This window comes from Aedes aegypti, chromosome 3, assembly GCF_002204515.2.
Source record: "Aedes aegypti strain LVP_AGWG chromosome 3, AaegL5.0 Primary Assembly, whole genome shotgun sequence".
Lineage (NCBI taxonomy): Eukaryota > Metazoa > Arthropoda > Insecta > Diptera > Culicidae > Aedes > Aedes aegypti.
In genome coordinates this window covers 310,444,716-310,471,290 of record NC_035109.1, presented here as the reverse complement: position 1 = coordinate 310,471,290, position 26,575 = coordinate 310,444,716, and the positions used below count along the sequence as shown (strand labels likewise).

The following is a 26,575-nucleotide window of genomic DNA, read 5'->3' as shown; positions in this document are numbered from 1 at the left end:
ATTTAGATGTTTCTGTGTTTTTTAAGAATGTTCCCAGTACAGTGCCTTTGGATTGCGGAGCGAATAATCTTGAATTTTGACACATGGTAGAGTGATGGAATTTGACTGTAAAATAAAATTATGTAAACCTTTCAATGATGTACTTTAGTCAGACTCCTATAGTCCTATAGAACTCCTATAGTCAGACTCACGGAAGAATCTGCAGCCGGTGACCAACGCTTCCTGAAAGCACGTCTACGGGACCCGAAAATCATGGACATAGTGCGGACCTATCTTTCATTCTTGCATGACCAGACCCCTTCAACATGTATTCGTGGACTTACCAAAACTAGCGCATCTTTGACATTAGCAGCAGAAGGACTACCAGCGGACACTAATCTCTTGCGCGAAATTTTCTTGGACGTCCACGAAGAACTCGGAATTTCGCGAAGCGACGCCTTAGAAGACTTGAAGTCGTACCGGGCATTCTTATCCAGCGAGCGCATACAGCGACTGCAGCTTACCAGGGAGAGTGCTAATAAATTTTACTCAGCCGGCTTACAAAATTTTCGAAAATAAAGACGCATTCCTTGGAAGCAGACATCACTGACGTCTCCACAACATCCACCCTACACACGCTACCTGACGCACATAGTAATGTAAGTATTACAAATAATCCAAAAATTTCTTTGTCTTCTCATCAGAATGCGACTGAAATTCTGGTATATTGCCAAAATTTCAATCGCATGAAAAGCTCAGCCAAAATGAAGGAAATTCATCAAAAAATTTTATCTTCTTCTTTCAATATAATTCTTGGAACCGAAACTAGCTGGGACGAAAGCGTAAGAAGTGAAGAAATTTTTGGAAACAATTTTAATGTATTTCGGCACGACCGAAATTTGCAACACTGTAATAAGAAGTCCGGTGGTGGAGTTCTCATAGCCATCAATGCAGACTTTACTTCTGAAGAAATTGAAACTTTCAAACACAAAGAATTCGAAAATGTTTGGGCTAAAGCTCTAATTAATGGAGAAACGCATATTTTTTCATCCGTGTATTTTCCACCTGAACACGCTAACAAACATTCTTTTGAATTATTTTTCAAAATTGTCGAAACTATTATTTCAAATATGGAACCTGAAGTAAAACTGCATATTTATGGCGACTTCAACCAACACAATGCCGACTTCATTACAGACAATGAAAATGAATCTTTTTTACTCCCAGTCGTAGGCGAAGACAGTACTTTACAATTTTTATTCGACAAAAGATCATATTTTGGCCTAAATCAAATTAATCACGTAAAAAACCAGCAAAATTCTTATTCGGACCTCTTATTTACAAATTGCACTGAAGATTTCTGTGTGTATACATCATTATCACCTCTATGGAAAAATGAAGTATTTCACACAGCAATTGAATATTCAATCTTCATACATAAAACTTCTCTCCCCAGCGACTGTGAGTACGAGGAAGTGCCGGAATACAATAAAGCAAATTACAAAGAAGCCAAACGTAGACTATGTACAATTAATTGGCAACATATCATAAGTATTGATGGAAATGTCGACACCGAAGTAGACAAGTTCCATTCAATTATTCAACAAATAATTAATGAAACTGTGCCAACAAGAAGAAAAAGACGTATACAAAATAACAAATTACCGGTGTGGTTTAGCCCACATCTGAAAAACCTAAAGAACAAGAAACAGAAAGCGCATAAATTATACAAAAAAGAAAATACTGCCACCAACTTACAAAATTATCATGACATATGTAACCAACTCAACTCAGCCATTAACTCCGCACATGAAGAATATAATCGTAAGGTCGAATCCGAAGTCAAATCATGTCCTAAAAACTTTTTTAATTATGTAAACACACAATTAAAAAGTAGCAATTTCCCTTCGCGAATGCATTTTGACGGAAACGTAGGTGAAAACTCTTCCGATATCTGCAACCTCTTTGCAGATTTCTTCCAAGAAGTGTATACCACCTACTCTGAAGAAGACCGCGACCGCAAATTCTTTTCTTTTCTCCCAGAAATTTCTAATAGTATATCTATTGAAAAACTATCACTATCAACTATCTCATGTATTCCCAAACTCTTCGAATCTCTCGTAAACGACAAAATTTTCCAGCAAGTAAAAAACCAAATTACTTGTAGGCAGCATGGCTTTTTTAAAGGCCGCTCAACATCTTCCAATCTGCTAGAATTTGTATCTTTGATTCTCAACGCAATGGACAATGGCAAGCACGTAGAAGCCCTCTACACTGACATCAGTAAGGCATTTGACCGAATCGACATACCATTATTAATCTTTAAATTGCAGAAAATAGGAATGGAGCCAGGACTCTTGAGTTGGATCCAGTCATATCTATCGCATAGGAAACAAATTGTGCGCTTTCAAAATAAATTATCAGCACCCATATCTGTAACCTCTGGAGTACCTCAAGGTTCTCATTTAGGCCCACTTCTTTTTATTTTGTATGTAAACGACATTTCCTTTTTACTTAGAAAAATAAAATTTCTTATATATGCAGACGACATGAAGCTCTTCATGGAAGTAAGTAATTCTAGCGAAGCAGAAGAATTCCAGAATGACATTAACTTATTCTTCACTTGGTGCCAAAAAAGTTTACTTCAGCTGAATATCAAAAAATGTAATTCAATAGCATTTAGTCGAAAATATGTAACACCACCAATTGAAGTATTTTTAGGAAATCAAGTAGTGCAGAAGTGTAAAATTGTAAGGGATTTGGGCGTAATCCTAGACTCTAAACTCACTTTTGTAGAACATTATACAGTGGTCCAATTTCATATTCGTACAGGATACTGTTTCCACATCAAGTTTGTAAAAAACTATTAAATGAAGTATTGAGCTACAAATACTTTATCCACATTGAAGGTAACAGGTGTTATCTATTGTTTGCCAATCACAAAATGTTTCCATTTACATTCATCTTTGGATTAATAGAAAAGTATTGAATTGATGTCTAAAATTCACCCAATTCCATATTCGTACACCTACCAAAATTCATACGCACAACGTTCAAAACTAAATTTAGAAGCTCTATTTGATTACTGAAATGCTTTATTATGATGTTCAGATGTAGTGAAATACATTTGGACAATTCATTAGTGGACATATATGAAATTTAGGTAAAGTTATGAAAAATGCCAGTTTTCTAATGATTTTTGCTATTAAATCCTACAATTCGAACAATAACGTTTATTTTTGTCATTGGATCCAATCTATAGATTATACTCGTAAGCTCTGATAGAAATTTAGTTGAAATATATATAGTTTACAGAAATCATAAACAGTTTTTATTCCTTTTGAGTTCAGAAAATTGTTGTGCCATAAGTTCAAAACTCTTCTAAAATGATATTTTTAATCAAGTAAACCAAATTTTCATTCTAAACAACAGGTAAATGTTAATTTTGAATTTGCCTGTAAAAATAATTTGAACTACGAACTTCGTTTTACAATAAAGTACCCTAAACTACGCTGTACATACCTCCACATAATTGATGTCATCATAATATTCAATTATCTTTGAAATAATATTCAAATTATATTCAAAATAGCACCCTATTTTGCAATTTATTGATTTTATAAGAAAAATACAAAATAACTTGAATGAGCAGAGAGCATTGATAAACTATTTAATTGAATATATCCTGTTGTTTTCATCTTTTGAAAAAACGTTTGTGTTGCGGTTATGACAATAATATTTATTCTATAAATCTCTATAATCATGTTTGGTAGTAAAATGTAAATTAAAAATGATAATTACGCAATGTTTCGATAGCAACATTAACTATGGATTATGTATATACATTTAGGAGCCAAACATAAAGAAATTGACTAAAATTTTTGGTTTTGGATTTGTTATAAATGTTATATTACCTAAGATTCAAAATTATAAGTTGTCGATATCCACTCCTAGCTACTCTAAAACTGATTATAATTTTGTGAAACTTGTGCAATATTCGCAGTTATCATTCTTAAGGAAGTGATGTTGAAAAAAATGCAATTTATTGTTCGACTTACCGAATAATTAAGCAAAAAACATGGGAAAATTGGTATTTTACTTAAATTTACTTAAGTTTCAAATATGTCCGCTTATAAATTTTCCAAATGTATTCTACTGCATCTGAACAACACAACGAAGAGCTTAAGTAATCATCTAGTCCATTAAAAATTAGTTTTGAATGCTGTATATTTCTTTTTTGTTAGGTGTACGAATATGGAATTGGGTCAATTATAGACACAATCTCAATACTTTTCCATTATTCCAAAAATTTAAGCAAATGAATACAGTTTGTCATTGCCAAACAATAGATGACACCTATAACCTTCATTATTGATAAAGTATATCGAAGTCCATGCACCATTTAATAGATTTATACCAACTTGATATGAAAACAGTGCCCCGTACGAAAATGAAATTGAGCCACTGTACTTTGTTTTCGACGCATTCACCATTAGCCCGACTCTTGTTGCTTCGCGTTTCAGGCGGGTGAACAAATCTGCCACCGTTTCAAATTTTCTCCCAATAATATCCATGTCGTCCGCGAAGCAAACAAATTGTCCGGATCTCGTGAAAATCGTGCCTCGACTGCACAGTGGTCCAGGAATCAGTTTTACGCGGAAAGATGCATTTTGAGCTTTAGAATGAAACATTAGACAAAAACGGTCTTCTACAAAGTTGTTTGTATTAGTTCAGCCCTTTGTTTGGTTTTATTGAAAATTAGGGTGGACCACATTTTCATAGAAATTGTGTAACTAACTTTCTTATTTGTAGAAATTGTATTATACATGCTTCAGCAATGTTGTAGACCATTCAATTTCAAGCAAGTTTGCCAAAAAAAGTTTTTTTGTATCTCTTAAATTGACCGATTTAGAGCTTTTTTCCTACGGTGATATAGGGTGGTCCGAACAAAACTGGTTTTCTGGCTCTAGAGTTTTCAATTCAAATTTCTCATCAAAGTAGTCTATGAAACACTTTTAGAGCTTTAAAAAATGCGTAATTTGGTGAGTGAAGAAACTCGCTATCTCCTTCCGTTTAGGAGTTATTGTTGTTTTTCTCCCAAAAACATGCCTACTTTGATTGTGAATATCTTTGATTGGGGCAAACATAAAAAATATCTTTTAACGGCATTGAAAAGACAAAATAAAATTGTATATCATATCAAAAAATTACAGATGTGTTATTTTTGTAACTCTAATAAAATTCCTTGAAAAACAAAGGATTTTAAGCAGAAAAACTTCAATAACTTTTGAACTAAAATAGATATCATCAATATTTTTGCATGAAAATTTGCGTTTTGTTAAGTTCTTAAAGTCGTTCATAGACCGTTTTGACGAGAAAGCTGAAATAAGAAAGATAGGGCTCTAAAACTATTTTGAAGATTTTCATAGTATGTAATTATTTATTATTTTGCATTTTGAGCATGAAAATGAAATTTTAGACAAAAATGATCTTCTACAAAATTGTTTCTAAAAATGTAAGCTTACATACTGTGTCATTTGAAACTAGGGTGGTCCACAATATCACATAAATAATATAATAAACTTTTTTATTTGCAAAAATAATGGTATATGCTCTTAGGCAAAGCGGTAGAACTTGAAATTTTGATCAACTTTGCCAAAAAAAGTTTTTCTGTAGCTCAAAATTTAACCAATCTAGGACATTTTTTCCTAATCATCGCAGGGTGGTTTAACAAAAATAAGTTTTTCAACTCTAGTTTTTTTAATATTATTTTCTCGTCAAAGTCGTCTATGAACGACATTTAGAACTTAACAACACGCAAATTTTCATGCAAGAAGATTGTTGATATCTATTTTAGTTCAAAAGTTATTAAAGTTTTTGTGATAAAAAATATTTGACTTTCAAGACGTTTTATTAAAGTTACAAAAATAACACATCTGTAATTTTTTGACATGATATACAATTTTATTTTGTCTTTTGAACGCCGTCAAAAGATATTTTTTATGTTTGCCCCAATCAGAGATATTCACAATCAAAGTAGGCATGTTTTTGAGAGAAAAACAACAATAACTCCTAAACGGAAGGAGATAGCGAGTTTCTTCACTCACCAAATTACGCATTTTTTAAAGCTCTAAAAGTGTTTCATAGACTACTTTGATGAGAAATTTGAATTGAAAACTCTAGAGCCAGAAAACCAGTTTTGTTCGGACCACCCTATGTCACCGTAGGGAAAAAGCTCTAAATCGGTCAATTTAAGAGATACAAAAAAACTTTTTTTGGCAAAGTTGCTTTAAATTGAATGGTCTGCAACTTTGCTGAAGCATGTATAATATAATCTCTACAAATAAGAAAGTTAGTTACACAATTTCTATGAAAATGTGGTCCACCCTAATTTTCAATAAAACCAAACAAAGGGCTCAACTAATACAAACAACTTTGTAGAAGACCATTTTTGTCTAATGTTTCATCCTAAAGCTCAAAATGCATCTTTCCGCGTAAAACTGATTCCTGGACCATAGTGGACTGTTAAGTCCGGCTCTCCGCATGACACCTTCAAGCGCAATATTGAACAACAGGCACGAAAGTCCGTCGCCCTGTCGTAGTCCCCGCCGAGACTCGAACGAACTGGAGTGTTCGCCCGAGATCTTCACGCAGTTTTGCACACCGTCCATCGTTGCTCTGATCAATCTTGTGAGCTTCCCGGGAAAGCTGTTCTCGTCCATGATTTTCCATAGCTCTATGCGGTCGATACTATCGTATGCCGCCTTGAAATCGATGAACAAATGGTGCGTAGGGACCTGGTACTCACGGCATTTCTGGAGGATTTGCCGCACGGAAAAGATCTGGTCCGTTGTCGAGCGGCCGTCGATGAAACCTGCTTGATAACTTCCCACGAACTTGTTTGCTATAGGTGATAGACGACGGAAGAGAATCTGGGATAGCACTTTATAGGCGGCGTTTAGGATGGTGATTGCACGATAATTTTCACACTCCAGTTTGTTGCCCTTTTTGTAGATAGGGCATATAACGCCTTGCTTCCACTCCTCCGGTAGCTGTTCCGTTTCCCAGATTCTGACTATCAGCCGATGTAGACAAGCGGCCAACCTGTCCGGGCCCATCTTGATGAGTTCGGCTCCGATACCATCCTTGCCAGCGGCTTTGTTGTTCTTGAGCTGTTGAATGGCATCCTTAACTTCCCCATCGTGGGAGCTGGTTGATTTCCGCTGTCCGCTGTGCTGACGTAGCCATCGCCTTCGCTTATGAGACCCAAATGCAATCCAAAAAGTAGACCGAAGCGAGAATCTGAATTTTGTTAGTTGAAATATTTTCCAACCAGTGCACATCTAACCATCGAGTCATTCCATGTAGCGGACCCCCAACGAGCGAATCCCCACTGCATCGTGTGGCAGGTACGAGGATACTCTATGCCCAGGGAAGTCAAGGAAATTTCAATTACGAAAAGATCCTGAACCGACCGGGAGTCGAACCCAGACACCTTCAGCATGACTTTGCTTTGTAGCCGCGGGCTCTAACCATTTGGCTAAAGAAGGCCCATTAACGGTATATGCAAAGTTGTTCAAATAGAGGCCAAAATTACGATAAATATTCACATCGTTGGGCAATGAATAAGCAACTCAAAAAACATCACATTATCGTGCACCCCCGCTAATTTGAATGGTACCTCATGCAAACTATCGGGGTTCATTTTTAATTTGAACATCTAGTCACCCTAGAAACTGTGTTTATGGTAACCTCTTTCACTGTTTTGTTTTGATTCTGCGTTCCGGTCCACAGCGTTCCATAGGCCTTTTCACAAGACGTTTCAAATCAGCTGATCCGGAAGCTCTTTGACAGTTCTTCCGCAGATTCTTCTATAAAAATGACAGGTTCGTGTTAGCAGCGGTCCTGCACAGATGTAAACAAAAGCATAGACGGACCTGTCACATGAAAAGGCTTATTTAACTTAACTCCTTTCCATGAGCTAAATGACGTTTGAACCATTTTTAATCTGAACGATGTGCAAATTAGCGGGGTATAGATTAAAAAGTGTTCAGATTAACGTGGTCACACCAACGAGTATACCCGGTATGGGGATCAGCACAAAAATTATTCAGTCTCTTTCAATCCTCTGTAAAATTAGTAAACAACAAGGCCAGTAAAAGCACGTAAAAGTCAAAATCCCGTGCAAAGTCAAAACAGTGCAGAGCCATATAGCCCTAGTTTCCAAAACCGGTCAGAATACAGTAGGGATTTGCTGGTTAGAATTCCGCTACATGGAATGACTTGATGGTTGGGTGTTCGCTGGCTGAAAAAAAAAATCTAACTAAAACGAACACGGTTATCAAAAGTAGATATCGAACTAATTTTGACCCCGTCACGTTGAAGTAACTGTGTATCACTAGACTGATGCAAATTTTGAAGTTTTCGCTCCCCTATGCCTGAAAGATATCAATCATGATAAAAATCATTCTCCCAAAATTTGAAGTGATTTGGAAGAAATTTGGTTGTGCACACGCCATTTGAAGATTATATGGGAATTACTATGGAAAAGGCAAACCTTTTGTGTTCAGTCCTCTAACTGCTAGTTATAATAATCTATGGAAAAGTGAACATACCCTTCTCATGTGAAATCTTCTCAGCTAAAACTTTGTCGAAGACCACCTTTTGCTTGGACGTAATGATAATTTATTATATGTAATTGATAACAAAGTCTAAATCATGCTGAGATGATCATTCAGTTACTTCCAGAGCAACACTGCTTTTTGCTGTAGCCTGGATTACTTTGATCTATTCTACCCGCCAGGAACACCATAGTTGCCTGCCGAGTAGTTGGTTAAGCATGCAAAATGCAAGCCCACTTTATGATTATGGATAGAAATTTATCCTGACGTCCAACCGAAATGTGGTCCTCGGCAAAGTTGTATTATGCATCCGGTAGAAATAAAGACCAACACTCATTTAAAATCATTGTTTTCTCGGGCCCCGAGCGTCGCAGCTAATATGTGAATAGTGCGCTGTGTTCACAAAAATCGTAAGAATGCAGCGCCACACTCAAAACTGATTTCAAAATGTGGCGAGTTGATCCGGTTTGGTGGCAGTGCGACAATAGCTAAAATGAGCTCAAATGTGAAAAGTTTGTTCACTTCTCCATAAAATAAATATTATGACGACGCGGTAGAGGTCTGAACACAAAAGGTTGGCGTTTTCCATAGTAATCTCCATATAATCTTCAAATGGCGTTTGCACAGTCAAATTTCTTACGAATCATTTCAAACTTTGGGAGGATGCTATTTACCATTATGTAATAAAAATCGTTTAAGCATAGGGGAGCTAAAATTTCAAAATTTGCATCACTCTATAGTGTATCAGAAACATTTGTAATACTATTAACATATATCATTATTACATTACATACATTATTAACATCTTATGTCTTTCAAACAAAAGATTTGTATACTTTCTCTTATTTACAAATAACGAAAACTGAGTGAAAATCGGTCTTCTTCTTTCTGGCGTTACTTCCCAACTGCGACAGAGCCTGCTTCTCAGCTTAGTGTTCTTATGAGCATTTGACACATTCCAGCGTAACGCGACACCACGAGGAACCGACTTTCCTTATCAAATGAGGCCTGTTCTCGGAAATATGCCATGTGACCATGTGATTAAATAGCTTTTATATTTTGCTTATTAAATGTACTTGATGTTGTGACATTCATTTTGAAACTTAACACTTGTTGCAAAGTTCCCGGTATGGGTAGAGCAGAACTACCGGAGCGAACCACAGAGCAGACACTGAAAGGCTAAGACACCAACATAATCTCAAACACGCAGTGATAATTTTAATTGCTTGTATTGATTGCCATTATGATTGCATCACACCTGATCCCTACTTCTAGCTTCGCTTGTCTTATATCTAGATTAACATAATACCTCCGTCCCAATCATCGTAACTTGGCTTAATCTAGGCGCTGGTACTCACGGCACCGCTTCTCTGCACTAACACCGACCGCGCGCTCCCGACTGATGCACCATCCTGCCAGCTCATCCTTCCTTGACTGATGGATGCTGAAGAACTTGCCCTCAACCGGCGGGGGGCGGCCCAGCATGAATGGGATTCACGGTGACCGTCTCTTGGGACTGCGCTGCCTTCGGCCGCTGGCCGAGTTCGTCTTGAAGCGTTTCGGGCCGTATCCAACCACCGTCGTTAACTGAGCGCACAATATCCCACGGTCTTGCCTTGATGGAGTTCTCCTCACCTCGGATCCGAAGAAAGATGACCCAGTACTCGGACGGCCTGAGCGACTGCCCAACAATGGCAAAAGTGGTTCCAGAAATGGAACACAAAAGCCCTGTAATGATGTAATTACGCTTTCAGTCGGATGTGCTTTATTCGGCTTCATTTTCGTTCACTCACCCTTAAAGGGGCCTTCCGATGTCTCTTCTCCTTCGAGCTGTTGGTCGGTCTCTCTCGGCGTCGGTCTTCCACAGGCCGGTTCGCTGCAATTATCCCACATTCAAGCTCAAGCTGATCGACCACCATTTTGTTTTTGACTCACCTAAAGCTTCCTCGCTAATCAACGTCAACTGCCTGGGAGATCCGTTTTGAGCTTCCTGTCGGCCGCTGTGATTCACTTTCCTCGTGGCGTTTCGTGTCCACCGTATGCCAATGGAGCGGAACGGGATTATGCCGCGCTCGGTTCTAGCGGATTGTCCGTCAACACCCTAGTGGAACGCCATTGTTTTAGCACGTGTTTGGCAAACTTACTTTGTTAAATTTACCTGCACTGATCGCACTTTATCGCCAATGATCTTTTGGCCTGCGTGGGATGTGGATCCTGATCGGCGTGATATCTGCCACTTCCAACTATTTTCTGCACCTGCACCGAGATGTGCACTTGAAATCCGCCACCGCAATTCACGAAAACAACTTTCACTTTTCGGAAACTGATCCGCACATCAAGCCGGACTGACTCGAACTACCACTGTTCTGTTCTCTCACCAATCGTCAACACACAGCTTTCGCTTGTGTGAGTATTGCGCCGGTATGCTGAGAGGGGTCATTTGCCGACTGCGAGCGTAATCTCACTCTCCCTCGCCGTATGGTATTGGATTTGTGCTTCGGTGTGAGTTTGCTTGCTCGATTAGGATGGACGCTCTTTGCTCGTGCAACGGTAGTAGCAGAGATGTGGTCGATGGATGGAATGTGTAGAGATTTCTGACAGGGGTGCTCAACTACTTTTGCGTTGTGCATCATATTTGTTGGAACTTATATGTTGCTAACATGATAACTTATTGACTAGATGCATACAAACGACGGCTTTTGCGGCAAATCATATCTAAACGTAACACAACTTTACCGTAGCGGAAGAATTTTTCATAAATCGATGATAAAGCGATTTATGAAAAATTCACAAAATCTTCAATCATCCTCCTAGGATGATGGTCAGAGACAAGTCGGTCAACTAAACTCTTGAGCAGACCTCAAGTTACTTCTGGTTCCTCAATCTTATACATCATAACCAAAATACGCAAGCCTTGGTTGCTTGCCAAATCAAATCTTCACTATCGCCTGAACTGCATAATCTTAATCCTAGACTCAATCTCACGCCAGCTGCGCCTGGCATAATCTTCGACCTCTCAAATCGTCTCTGACCAAAGTCCTTGTCCAGCTTCCACAAATCCGAGCAAACTACGGCAAAACATTCAAATTGGATTCTAGCCTATTATATTGACTAAAATAGGCTTAATCGCACACTAAACATAGAAGCTATATTTACAGACTTTTTACAAGGACTAAGTTGGTTTGTATTGGTTTGTGCATAAAAACTGAGAAAAGAAGCATTTCCGCGACTAAATCGTCATGAGCCCGAGAATGGAGTTTTACCGCGCCCCTGGTCGCGTTACCTTGGGATGAAGATTTCATGACGACCCCCAGATTTTTAACCCTTGGCCACGCGTTTGAATCGACTGGAAACACTTGAGGGTTTGTGTGCACTCATCCAGTCTTGTAGTGTAGTGGGTGGTCGAATCTTGTTGGTGGGCTCGATTTATCTCGTTCGACGAACGGCATGACCACTTGGTGTGTGGTGGTGGTGCGGTGATGTGGGGCTTCCTCTACTTGGTTGGCAGCTCGCTGCGGACATAGCTTAATGATGTTGCTTGCCTTTGATCGCGGTCTACGGTGCGCTTCACTCGTTGGCTATTTCTGGTGTCTGGAGTCTCCCTATTGTGGACTTCGGGGTCACAGTCTCCCATGCCTGACGTAGGCTACGTGCTTCTTCCGCTCTATCTGAAGGTATTTGGAGCCTCCTTACTCACAATGGTTTTCAGGTCCCAATCTCCCGTGCCTTCCGTAGGCTGCTTGCTTGTCCGCTTCATCATGATGGTGTTTGGAGCCTCCCTACTCACGGCTGTTTTCGGGGTTCCAATTTCCCGTGCCTTCCGTAGGCTGTTTGCGTATGCGTTTCTTCGAAGTGGTATTTGGAGCATCCCTACTCACGGCTGTTTTCAGGGTTCCAATCTCCCGTGCCTTCCGTAGGCTACTTGCTTGTCCGCTCCCTGATGATGGCATTTGGAGCTTCCCTACTCACTATGGTTTTCAGGGTTCCAATCTCCCATGCCTTCCGTAGGCTACTTGCGTTTGCGCTTCTTCGAAGTGGTATTTGGAGCCTCCTTACTCACGGCGGTTTTCAGGGTTCCAACCTCCCGTGCCTTCCGTAGGCTGCTTGCTTGTCCGCTTCTTGATGATGGTATTTGGAGTCTCCCTACTCACTATGGTTTTCAGGGTTCCAATCTCCCGTGCCTTCCGTAGGCTCTATTTGCGTCCTCCTCCTCGCAATGCCCTCCAGCTGCTGTCTCACTGCGCCCGATAGTGGCCGTAAGCTTCAACTCCGCGTCGAACCGATTTTTGGTCGTCGATCTCCGGGTCTCCACTCCTCCTATCAGAGAATACAACTGGTGCATTGCCGAGATCCCTACTCCCCGTTTCCAGTGACGTAGGGTGCGATTTCTCCCGCTTCGCGAACGGCGCACGGTACACCTCCTGGCGCGATGGAAGTGTTTGGGTACCGCATGTTGGATCTCCTCCCTGCTAGATGTGGTCGCAAATCGTGTTCAAGGTTTTTTGGCGTGGATCGTGGTCTCTAATGAACCTGATGAATCGTCGAGGTGGAGAGGTAGTCATTAAGAAGTTGTTGCTCATCACACCTGACTTTTGCCATTTTCCCGCTTGATACGTGTTTTTGGAGTATGGTACTAATGGTTGACAGGCTTTGCCTGTGGACATAGCTTTATCGTTGAGGAACCTCGCTCGGATGAACGGAAATCCTTGCCAGTCTTGATTAGGGTTGCTGAACTGGAGCGTGTTGTAGCTGTTTCTCACTCTCAGCATTCGTGGTCAAATCTCCCGGTGATTGGTGTTTTCGACAGCTACTGATTCTGGTTAACAGGCACCGCCTGTGTACATAGCTTGAACGTTTCGGAACCTCGTTCGGTTGAACGGAAATCCTTACATCTCCTAATCGGTATAGCTGAGGCGAAGCGGAATTGTGGATACTGTGCTCGCCTCTGCTCGTTGTCACTGCTCCCATTTGGTGTTTTTGTCAGCTTTCGCTTCTTGGTTGACAGGCACTGCCTGCGTACATAGCTTTACACAATTACGCTTAGTCTGCTTTGATGTCCTTCGCGTGGAATCTTCCTTTCTTACCACTCAGAACATCTTCCAACAGATACAGGTTCGTCCCGAGGATGTCCTTCACGATGGCCGGAACAAATTTCGGCTCTAGCTTACTAGTAATCTGATCCACTTTTGAGGAGAGAACGAATGTACGGCGCCACACCAGATCTCCAACCTTGAACGCTATCGATCTTGTACGAAGATTGTACCGCTGCTTCGCCCGCTGGTGGCTGTTCTTGATTCGCTCGATTATGAGCTTCTGGATTCGGCGAATTGCCGACAGCCTGAGATCTTGTGCTACCTTCGGATCGTCTGGTGTGTTGAGTTCTTGTTGCGTATAGAGGTCCGTGTGCAACAGCAGGTTTCGTCCGAAGTTTGCTTCGTGAGGACTTACTCCCGTTGCTTCGTGCTTCGCTCCGTTTATCGCTGCTGTGATTGCCGGCAACTTTTCGTCCCACTCACGATGGTCGCCATCTAGTAATGCTCGGATACAAGTTACTACGACGCGGTTTACGCGCTCGGCGTTGTTGACCTGCGGACAGTAGAACGCTGTTTTCATGTGGCCAATCCTGTGCTTTGCTAGCCATGATTTGAACACCATCGAATCGAACTGCTTCCCGTTATCGGACAATATCAGCCTTGGACGAGAGAACTTCAGACAAACTTCTTCTTCCAGAAACTCCACCATCTTCTGGGAATCCGCTGTGCGCATGGGCTTGACGATCACATACTTGCTGACCCAGTCTACTATCACCAACAGCACTGTGTTTCCTCGCTTGGAACGTGTGAGCGGACCGACAAAGTCCACCGATATCATTTCCCACGGAGTCTTCGCTGGCTTGGGGTTTCCCATCTGCGGCATCATCTTCCTTCCTGGCGCTTTACATGCCTTGCAGGTCACACAGCTCCTCACGTAATCGCCAATCTCCTGCTGCATTTGTGGCCAGTAGTAGTGGGCTTGAATTTTGTGCCACGTCTTGTAGAAGCCAAGGTGAGCTGCTGCAGGTTCATCGTGGTATCGACGGATCAGCTGCAACCTCTCTGCTCTCGGAACGACTTGCTTCCACTTGTGGTATACTGCTCCGACTTCGTCCTTGCAGCGACAGTTTTTGTATAGGGTGTCGTTCGCCATGCGGAAGTCCGGAAACTGGTCGCCGTCGCTCTTCACTTTCTCAACCAGCTTTCTGTACCACGGATCCTGTACCTGGTCTACCACGAACACTGCTTCGGCTACCGTTCGTGAGAGTGCGTCCGGTACGACGTTGATCGATCCTTTCCTGTACCGGATCTCGAAGTCGAACGCGTTCAGCCGCAACAGCCATCGGCTCATCAACGCTGTCGGATTCTTCATAGATTTTAGATAGCTGAGCGCCGCATGGTCGCAATAGACGATGAACCTTATTCCTTCTACATACCCTCTGAACTTCTCGATCGCTCGGATCACCGCGAGACACTCTCGCTCCGTGACCGAATACTTCCTCTCGGACGCTGACAGCTTTTGCGAAAAGTAGCTGATCGGATGTTCATCGCCTTCATTGTCCTGCGTTAGTACTGCTCCAATCGCTGTGTCGCTGGCGTCGCACGCTATTGCGAACGGTCTGCTGTAGTCCGGCATCGCTAGCACCGGTGCCGAGACCAGAGCGGCTTTTAGCTTGAGGAAAGCTTCTTCAGCAATGGGATTCCAACGGAACTTGATCTTACCAGACGTCAGGTTTGTCAACGGTGCCGCTAGTTGTGAAAATCCGGCGATGAATCGGCGGTACCAGTTGCAAACGCCCAGGAATCGCTGCACTTCTTTTCGTGTTGTTGGAGTCGGAAACTGTACTATTGCTTGGATTTTCTCTTCATCCACTCGCCAGCCTTGTTCGTCGATCACGTAGCCGAGATACTTCATGCTCTTTCGGCAGAACTTGGATTTCTCCGACGATATCGTGAGATTCGCCTGTCGCAGTCGGCGGGCCACTTCTTCCAGCAGAGCGATATGCTCCTCGAAGGTTTCCGAGCAGATGATGATGTCATCCAAGTAATGGAATACCAACGGCTCCAAATCGGCGAACAAATGAGTCATGAGTCTCGCTAGGGCTTGGCTCGCTGTACACAGTCCAAAAGGCACAACTTTGAACTGGAAGTGGCCTCTGGATGGAACTGTGAACGCTGTCAATGGTCTTGAGGTCTGATGAAGTGGCAACTGCCAGAAAGCGTCCTTGAGATCGATCGACGAGATGTATTTGCTGCTTCGAAGATTGTTTGTGATCGCTGCTATCTGCGGGATAGGATATCCCTCGTTCACCATGATGGAGTTGAGGTGACGAGCATCCAAGCAGACGCGATACTGACCGGTTTTCTTCTTGACAGCAACCAATGGGTTGTTCCATGGAGAGAACTGTGCCTCCTCGATGACGTCGAGGGTGATCATCCGGTCGATCTCCTTGTTCACCTCCTGCAGAACATACGGTGACATTGGGTAATGCCGTTGCTTGCGAGGTGGGGCGTTACCCACATCGATGCGATGCTCATACAGCTTTGTACGGCCTAGCTTGCCCTCTACCGCTTTTGGGAATTTCCGGATCGCTTGTTCTAGTTGCTTCTGCTGTTCGGACGTCAGTTGCTTCATCGCATGATCCTCGACGACTTCTCCGTCCTGCTTTGCTTCCATAGTGCAACACACAGCCTTCACTCCAAACTTGTCCCAGAAGTTCATTCCTAGGATGATGCAGTCTGGAATCGAAGGTACTAGCAGTACTGGAAGGACTTCGTTACGATTATTGTAGACTATGGGAAGGTACACGAAATTGTTGATTTTGTGTTTCGTGCCGTCCGCCGTCTTTATTCCGCCAGAGACGGTTCCTCTCTGTAGTCCGCACTCCTCTGCCAGATTGACCTTATTTCCTCCTAACAGAGAACAGTTCGCTCCACTGTCTAGCAAGGCGGTTAACTCCTTCCCCAACACAGATATGACGGCGTGCGGTCGATTGTCGCTTCCGGGATTGATGATTAACGAGTTCAGGTTTCGAAATTCTGGAACATCGGAGGGGTTTCCGATACTGTGCGGAGAGCTGCTCCCCTCTATTGCTGGTTCTCCGCTGGGTAGTTTACCGCACCTGAACGGCACGTAAAACAGCTGCGTAACGAGTAGCCTTTTCGTCCACACCGATAGCAGAAAAGGATCGCTTGCGGCTTTGGACAATCCATAAACCTATGGCCTTCCTCGTCGCAGTTCCAGCAAACCAGTACCAGTCGTTGCTGGTTTTCTGCCTCTTGCTGTTCTTCCGATTGGCTTTCTACCAGTCTTAGTGGCTCTTGCTGAAACGAGTTGTTTCGCTGGTTGTAGTTTTGCGACTCTTCCAGCGAGCTTGGTCTCCATTGTCGCGTCTGCCAGTTCTGCATCCTTTGTGGCTGCTCTTGCTGCTGCTCTGGTTGCCGTGGCTGGTACGGAGTGGCTTGCGACCGTTGCTGTTGTACGGGTATTTGCGTGTCTCTCAACTGCTTTCGCATTCCAGACGGGCTGTCCCCTTCAGTTCGATTGAACCTATCCGGAAACCGATGCTGCCTTCCGTTTCCTGGCATGAAATTTTGTCGCGTAGTTCTCCGCTCAAAGTTCATCTTCAACGCGTTGACTTGCTCTGCCAACTCATCGATGGTGTGCTGCCAATGGTCTTCGTCCTGATCTTCTGGTGTCTCTAAACTAGGAGCGCTATCTTGAATTTCCACCGCATGGACTCTGCTGAAGCGTTGATGGTGTTGTTGTTGCTGTATTGGAGCCGGTCTGTTGGTCGCCACAGGCGTAGCGAAGTTCGGTTCCAGCAACGCACTGTGTGGAATCGGGATCCTACGCTGTCTGTTCAGAAGCATCCTCGTCTCGTCGTATCCGGTACACACTTCAACCATTTCTTCCAATGAGCGGGGTCTGGCTGCTGTTACGATGGCCGCATAGTTTTCGTTCATGTTCTTCTTCACCAGGAAGAACTTCTCATCGGCTGGAATCGGTGGATCCACAAAGCGAAAGAGCGCAGAAATGTCGCGATAGTATTTCGCAAACGATTCTTCTCTTCCTTGAAATCTGAAGCTGGCCTCCAATCGCAGAATTTGCGAGTAGCCACTAGGCAAGAACTCTCTTCGAATCTCTTTCTTGAAATCGTCCCAGGTAGGCAGTAGTTGCTGAGAAGTTGCTCGTGCGTACCAATCAATGGCATCCTCTTGCAGCAGGTGCTTGATGGAGCTCAGAAGTGTGGCATCATTCATGCCTTCCGACCTTGCAAACGTCTCCACTCGATCCAGGAAAACGTTGAGTGAGGTTGTGTCCTTCTCGCCTCGGAACTTGAATGGCCAGTTATGCACTGCTTTCTGCATCCTTCTCTCGTCTGCTCGCTCCGGTGCTGGTCGTTCTCGCCGGATCAGCCGCTCCAGTTCTTCTCGCATCCTGTAGCATTCTTCTCGCATCCGCTCTTCTCTCTCCTGCATCTGCCTGATTCTCACTTCCAGCGCTTCTTGTGATGGTGTTTCTCTTGCCTGTTGATTCCATCCTGCATACTCCCTGGCCAGGTAGGGAGGGGGTGGTGAACTGCTTTGCCGTCTTGAATCCGCTAGTCGTCTGTCTTCGTGGTCTGCTTGGAAAGAACTGGAAAACAGTAGTCCTCTTCCTTGTCCACACGAAAACGATGACATCAGAGGTGGTTGCGGTGCTGGGGGTGGTGAATTGTCTTGGATGGAGGTGCTTCCAACTGGGATTGTGGCTTCCGCTGTTCCTCCAACAGCTCCTTCAGAGTCGTTGTTGTTCCTCCTCACAGCTCCAGTTGATGTTGTGTTTCTCATCGCACTTTCACCCATTTGTACACCATTCACTACACTAGTACCATTCACTTTGCTTAACAGCGCGTTCACATGCATGGACAACATAGCGTGTGTTTCCTGCAGTTCGACCGGAGGGCGGATCAATTGCAAACGGTCGCGATAGTGATTAAGACGTGTCCGGATTTTATTCAAGGATGCACTATCGTTAGTGCGAATAGCCGCTTCCGTGCTGATGTGCAACTGTTGTATTTGAGTTTCACAGTGCTCAATGTTTGACTGTGAACTCATAACATGGCATGAGCTTGTGGGCTGGTTATCTCGCAAGGACTCCTCCTGCATGAGTGCCTTGAGACGTAAGACCTTGCCTCTATGGGTGGTAGGTCCTAAATTAACTACATGACGCAGGGCCAACTCATACGTCACCTCTTCGTCCGTCAAATGTGTATAATCCATATCTTAACTTATGCGTAAGGGCTAAAAATTTTGTTGATTATCAAGGCCGGATAATCAAAAGCACAAAACCAAATTTGCTAAATCACAAACCAAAAATTCGCTAACGGCAGTACAAAATTTGTGGATTTTCAGTTGGGCGCCAGTGTTGCAAAGTTCCCGGTATGGGTAGAGCAGAACTACCGGAGCGAACCACAGAGCAGACACTGAAAGGCTAAGACACCAACATAATCTCAAACACGCAGTGATAATTTTAATTGCTTGTATTGATTGCCATTATGATTGCATCACACCTGATCCCTACTTCTAGCTTCGCTTGTCTTATATCTAGATTAACATAATACCTCCGTCCCAATCATCGTAACTTGGCTTAATCTAGGCGCTGGTACTCACGGCACCGCTTCTCTGCACTAACACCGACCGCGCGCTCCCGACTGATGCACCATCCTGCCAGCTCATCCTTCCTTGACTGATGGATGCTGAAGAACTTGCCCTCAACCGGCGGGGGGCGGCCCAGCATGAATGGGATTCACGGTGACCGTCTCTTGGGACTGCGCTGCCTTCGGCCGCTGGCCGAGTTCGTCTTGAAGCGTTTCGGGCCGTATCCAACCACCGTCGTTAACTGAGCGCACAATATCCCACGGTCTTGCCTTGATGGAGTTCTCCTCACCTCGGATCCGAAGAAAGATGACCCAGTACTCGGACGGCCTGAGCGACTGCCCAACAATGGCAAAAGTGGTTCCAGAAATGGAACACAAAAGCCCTGTAATGATGTAATTACGCTTTCAGTCGGATGTGCTTTATTCGGCTTCATTTTCGTTCACTCACCCTTAAAGGGGCCTTCCGATGTCTCTTCTCCTTCGAGCTGTTGGTCGGTCTCTCTCGGCGTCGGTCTTCCACAGGCCGGTTCGCTGCAATTATCCCACATTCAAGCTCAAGCTGATCGACCACCATTTTGTTTTTGACTCACCTAAAGCTTCCTCGCTAATCAACGTCAACTGCCTGGGAGATCCGTTTTGAGCTTCCTGTCGGCCGCTGTGATTCACTTTCCTCGTGGCGTTTCGTGTCCACCGTATGCCAATGGAGCGGAACGGGATTATGCCGCGCTCGGTTCTAGCGGATTGTCCGTCAACACCCTAGTGGAACGCCATTGTTTTAGCACGTGTTTGGCAAACTTACTTTGTTAAATTTACCTGCACTGATCGCACTTTATCGCCAATGATCTTTTGGCCTGCGTGGGATGTGGATCCTGATCGGCGTGATATCTGCCACTTCCAACTATTTTCTGCACCTGCACCGAGATGTGCACTTGAAATCCGCCACCGCAATTCACGAAAACAACTTTCACTTTTCGGAAACTGATCCGCACATCAAGCCGGACTGACTCGAACTACCACTGTTCTGTTCTCTCACCAATCGTCAACACACAGCTTTCGCTTGTGTGAGTATTGCGCCGGTATGCTGAGAGGGGTCATTTGCCGACTGCGAGCGTAATCTCACTCTCCCTCGCCGTATGGTATTGGATTTGTGCTTCGGTGTGAGTTTGCTTGCTCGATTAGGATGGACGCTCTTTGCTCGTGCAACGGTAGTAGCAGAGATGTGGTCGATGGATGGAATGTGTAGAGATTTCTGACAGGGGTGCTCAACTACTTTTGCGTTGTGCATCATATTTGTTGGAACTTATATGTTGCTAACATGATAACTTATTGACTAGATGCATACAAACGACGGCTTTTGCGGCAAATCATATCTAAACGTAACACACTGTATTTATGGTAGCTAGAAGCAGTTGCATTTCGTAACGCGACACCATCGCTGAAATGCACTTTTTCAAAAATCACTCTATCACTCTATATCAGCTCTGTTATAATTTTTACAATCCGGGTTTGTTCTAGGAAATCCTTCTATGTATCGATAAGAACAAGAGTGTGACTTCAAACTGGAAGGAAATATTGAATAATTGTAGTATTTCAGTGGTTTCATTTTATGAGCGTCGCGTTACGTTTATCTTCCAACAGGGTTCTGCAAATGGTGTCGCGTTACGCAAAAACCATTTTTTATTTTTATTGACTAAATCGGTAGTGATGTTTCCAGGTTTGTGAAAAATGTGTACCTAGTATTGTTATTTGATTAGTACATTCGACATTCTGCCTCACAGTGGAGTAATTTGATCCGACACTGGTTAAAATTAATTTAATGTTTCTGTGAAACCTTTTGAGGATGTCATGCTTAGTAAAAGCGTAGATGGCGCTTGGAGTCACCGTATGATTTGCCTAAATTCTTTGCAATAGTATTTAGATGTTTCTGTGTTTTTTAAGAATGTTCCCAGTACAGTGCCTTTGGATTGCGGAGCGAATAATCTTGAATTTTGACCCATGGTAGAGTGATGGAATTTGACTGTAAAATAAAATTATGTAAACCTTTCAATGATGTACTTTGAAAAGTATCCTTTCGGCAAAGTTGACCAGTAAACGTTTATGGTTGTCGGAACTACCCAAAACTCAATAACACAGTGGAGATAATGGATTTGATAAATTGGTAAAATTTCCTAAACAGATTTATTTAATTTTAAGAATATAGTTTCAGAAATTTGTGGAAAACCTTAATAGCTTCCTAATGATGGGCTAAACAATCTGTAGAGCTGCTAATTGCAGGGGTAATTGCACTTTTTATTTGGGTTAAATATTTAACCGACCCTTTGATCTTTTTTGAAGATGATGTTTCCGACTACGTTATAGATGACATTTTGGGGTCTATTTCTGAACCAGGAGATTTTAAAAATTGAATGTACTTCGGGTTTTTTTTCGCTAGAGATTAGTATTTGGTCCACGTTTTCATAATCAGAATATGTTTAAATATTCTATCGGTGAAACTTTGATTTTTTTCCACTTTCAAGCTATTTTTTCATGCTAAAATCTATATTCCGTTTTGTGACCCAAATTTGCGCATATAAACTGTATGGACAAAATTTCAACCATGAACTATTTTAAAAACTTCCGATTATAAAAATATGGATCGAATACTGATCTTCGGCAAAAAAAAAATCCGGTTTTTGTAATCTGATGGTTCATACACAGTAGACTGGCCCTAAAACAAAAATGTTGTAAAACTCAACGAGGCACCCCCTAGATATGTGCCTTAGGGTAAGAAAAAAGCGCTAACAAAATTTCAACTCGATTGGTTGCTCCACCAGCTGGCGCATTCAATTTGAAGTTTGTATGGAATATTCGTTCCAAATATATTGAGAACTGACCCAATGTCACTGTTTCGTTCCGTATACAAGTTGATCGCGTTCAATTGAGCCCAGAACGACAAATACACTAGTTAATACCCTAATGAACATAACTGCTGAAGGTTGTATCTAGATTTAAGCTCGTTTTCATTAACACTTCAGCTATTGTTAATTAGGCTTAGATCAGCCTCCCGTACATGTGCAGCAGCTCGCCCAGCGCTTAGTGGCTATGTTGAGGAAACTACAAAGCAGTACAGCATGAGCTTAGCAAATCTACTTCAAATAGTTAAAACACCAACTTTATCAATTTTAATCATGATACAACCTTCTACAATATTGTTTGCTTTGGTATCAATTAGGGTTTTTGAAATTCTGGATGCAATTGAACGCGAACAACGATTTTCCTGGACCAAACATTAGATGATGCGCTGAATCCCATATGTTTGAGCTGAAAATCCCATATTAACTTCAATTCAAATGTGCCAGCTCATGGAACGACCAAATGAACTGAAACTTTCAGGAAATCTTCTTCTAACTCTAAGGAATAGTTCTAGAGGGTGCCCGTGGAATTATACAACTTTAATTTTCTCCCATACTACACACTTAAACGGTTTCGCCGAGAACCCAACAGCTGATATCTCGGTAATAATTTGACGATTCTCGGTAAAACTTTTACCGAGATCTCGGTAAATGTTTACCGAATCTCGGTAACGTTCGCTGAGATCTCGGCAAAAAATTCTGATTGCCGAAATCTCGGTGAAATAAGTACCGAGATTCGGCGTTGAAAATTACCGAATTCTCAGCTGTTGGGTTCTCGGCGTAAAGTTTTACTGAGGTCGGTGAAATAATTTAAGTGTGTAAGCTGGGCCAGTCTAATACACGGCGTGTGTATGCGCTTAAGATCTACTAATGGTGGTCTGAAGCATACGGAATTTTGCCGCACAGTGGTGTAATTGAACCTTATACTGAGCAAATAATATTAAAACATATCCATATAGCATTTTTATGATCACGTTTTAGCAAAATTGTTAAGGACGTTTATGGTCTCAAAATAGTGATCTGAATATCATGGAATTCTGTCGCATAGAGGAGTTATTAGATCAGATTATTAGGTGAAACTGTGAATACATTTTAACTCACAAAATTCAATTCCTCATTTTTTCAAGCGATTGTTTTAGCTTTCATTGAAAGGAAATAGTTGTACCATAATCCGGGAACAAATTGATCACTGGGGTGAATTTGATCCGGTCGGTATCAAAAAACATTTCCTCCCAAGGATGCTGAAGGTTTCGTTTTCACAACAGACATTTTATGTTTTCTAGTTTATAGATATCGAATGATGATTTTGAACTATTTAATTTTTATTAGGGTCAGTTTTGCATAGCAATATTCACACTTTTTGAAGGTGTAAGCAATACAGTTGGAAATGTCGGTGCTAAACAATTCACTGGTACTATGCCAACATGTTAACTTTGAGTATTTAAAATGTTATGTAAGCTTGAGTATGAACTACTGAACTAATTTTTGATATCATACAGTATAGCGAGTATTGTTTTTTGCTCATATACCCATTTACTCTCAAACAATGAGCTTATTTCAAGAGAAATTGCCTACATTTAGGCGTATTAGGCAGATTTTCAAAGTTTAATTTTGCAATAAAATGATCAAATACTCGAGTTGGAAGAATTTCAACATCATTTTCAGATTCAGGAGACCCAAATTTAGTAGAGAGGGAAATTTTTTTATTCTTAAACCTGCTTTTTTATATGATGATCAATTTTGCCCCAATGTGTCAAATAATTTTTTTTAATATTAAATCTATTTTTATGATATGTTAAATATTATTCCATGAAAAGTCGATTACATAAACTGATAAAGATCAATGGAGTACTGGTTTTGTCGAAATTTATTTGACAATATTTGAATTCCGAAGGATAACACAACAAAAAGTTGTAAAATAGTGATCAATTTGCCCCCGGATTACGGTACCACCTTTAATGTTTGGCTGAAATTGTGAACTCGCAAATTTTCTCATGTTTGAATCTGTCTAGCATGTCAGTTCTTGATGATTTTAAGAAACGTTTGCATACTTTTCCCACAGTCCTTATAAAATGTGAATGGTCACGTAGCTCTGTATCTTACAAACCTGCTTTTCCTGGAGCGTGTATTATAGCTTCCACATACCACACATATAAATTGTGCATCCATCAGGAAATTGTTATCTCGTATCAATCATTAGGGCATACACACCGGTTTTGACCATAGCACCAGTTTTTGCCATAGTCGATTATACACCATTTCACGAAGCAAAGCCGCATTGACATTCTTGTTTAATAGATCACATTTTATGATAGAACTACGCTACAATGAAGCTGTTACCTTTATTCAAGCCTTAGAAATATTTCACGTTTTACTCATTTAAGGGATGTTGGCTCTATTGTTGTTTTCAAAAATATAGTCAAGTTTTATAAATATTAGCTGTTGAAAATACATAATTTGTCAATTTCTGCTTACTTGCATGTAAATTAGTCAGATAGTATGGCGCTTTAGTTGCTTAATTAACTTTATAATTCAAACTTTAAGTACTTATGTGAACAAACGTTTTCTCTTAGACTAACCAAAACCAATGCTTCTACCCTACCGTTCTCGCCTTGCCCAACCGTATATCTCCCTAGCGTTATCAGTTGCCTAATCAATTATAGATCTTCCCCAATCATGGTAGACATTCGGTTTTGGCGACAATAAATAAAAATATCGCAATGACTCACCCGAAGCCGGCTTGTCATCCCGCTCGCTCCAAAGCCCTCCGCTTGATTCGGGCGTAAGGTCCAATGGCCGGATCCGTCACGAAATCGTACATCACTCGCACCCAGGACGTATGCTGCGGCATGCTATCGTAGAACTCGGGAGCAATTTTCTTCAACTCTGGCAACTTGCTCCCAGGAATGGCGGGAAAGTCGTGATGCTCATTGTGATATCCCACGTTGAAGGTTATCCAGTTCAGCATACCGTAGTAGGAATACGTCTCGAACCCTTTTGCATACATGTAATGCTCGGCTATGAAATGACCGGCCACTGGATGGATGCCCATAGCTAAAAAGGACCCGATCAGCAAGTAAGCCAGCATTCTCCAACCGAAGATCAACACCACTAGGCCATCAAAAGCCAATTGAATTGCCGTATTGAGGAGTTCAAGTTTTTCAACTGGTAGTGGGTTCACGAAAATTGGCCTTATCGCGTAGAACAGCGGCTGCAGAATGATCCACACGAACTTCCCGAACGTGTTGCAAAACAACTTGGCCTCGAGAATGCTCGGCACGTCCGGATCCAGTCTTTCGTCGGCCAGATACCTATGGTGCAAGGTATGGTACTTCTTGAACGAAACCGACATCGGCACTCCGATCGGAAGGTTACACCACATGCCAAATAACCGATTGGCCAACGGTCTTCCGTATCCAAAAGCCATGTTATGGGATATTTCGTGGTTGGCCAACATCAACGAATGGTTGATGACACCCCCGAAGCAATAGGCCACCAGTACAATCATCTTCCAGGATTGATTCTGCATCACGTACAACATGAAGATCTGCGTGAGAACCATAGCCGACACGATGTACTTGAACTTGGGGTCCGGTCCGAATAATTTTTTGATTTCAGGATACTTCCGTAGCATGGCATCGCGGCGACCCGTGTGAGGTTGATCCGTGTAGACCCACTCGAAGTCCGTTCTGGAAACGTGTTGGCCCATACTGGATCTGCGCCGTGCTGAACCCCGCGAACTGGTTCGAAGAAAAATGGTGTTTCTACACCTTGCTTTAGGAAACGACTGAAGGGATTAGACGACCTCTGCGTAGCCTCAAGTGCGGCTGCAGTACATAAGCACTGATAACGCGGTTATGGCAGCTTATCTATTTTTTCGGTGTTCGATAACGACCTACGCGCCGCCGACTTACCGTAGTGGTGATTTTTATGCATTTGCCAATAATAGGGTAACGTGCCAGTGGGACTGATAGATTTGAAAAACCGTAGACGAGGACACATTAGCAGGGGGCATATACTGAATGGACTTAATCTCCAAAGAGATAAAATCTTGTTACAGTAATCTGGAGGCAAATTGATCACTAAAGCAAACTAAAACGAGAAAAAACAACTTTTGTTGGGCTTCAACGAAACACTGCTCAGCAGAATGATCCATTTTATTTCCAATATTGACACATTTAAAAAAAAAACTGCACCATCCATTTCATCAGCCGAATCTAATAATTTGCGGAGACGGTACATACGTGACAGATCAATTTTCAACACATCCGATCGCGTGCTGCCTACTGCGATCCCTGCTGTAACAATTTTCCTAGAAAACCAGAAGTAATAGGAATTTGAATTCCGGCGGACGCATTACGATTCGTTCGTCATGTTTGTATTTCCAATCATGTAAATATTATCCGGAG

At 42.3% G+C, this 26,575-nt stretch overlaps 1 pseudogene across 1 annotated transcript in view; it reads right to left on the bottom strand.

Annotated features, from left to right (window-relative positions):
* Nucleotides 1-25,964, bottom strand: part of LOC5580268 — a 37,510-nt pseudogene extending 11,546 nt beyond the window's left edge. The window contains exon 1 of the transcript XR_002501546.1: nucleotides 24,896-25,964. The product of XR_002501546.1 is annotated as a sphingolipid delta(4)-desaturase DES1 (transcript). The remainder of the gene's footprint in view (nucleotides 1-24,895) is intronic.
* Between the last annotated feature and the right edge of the window lie 611 nt (nucleotides 25,965-26,575).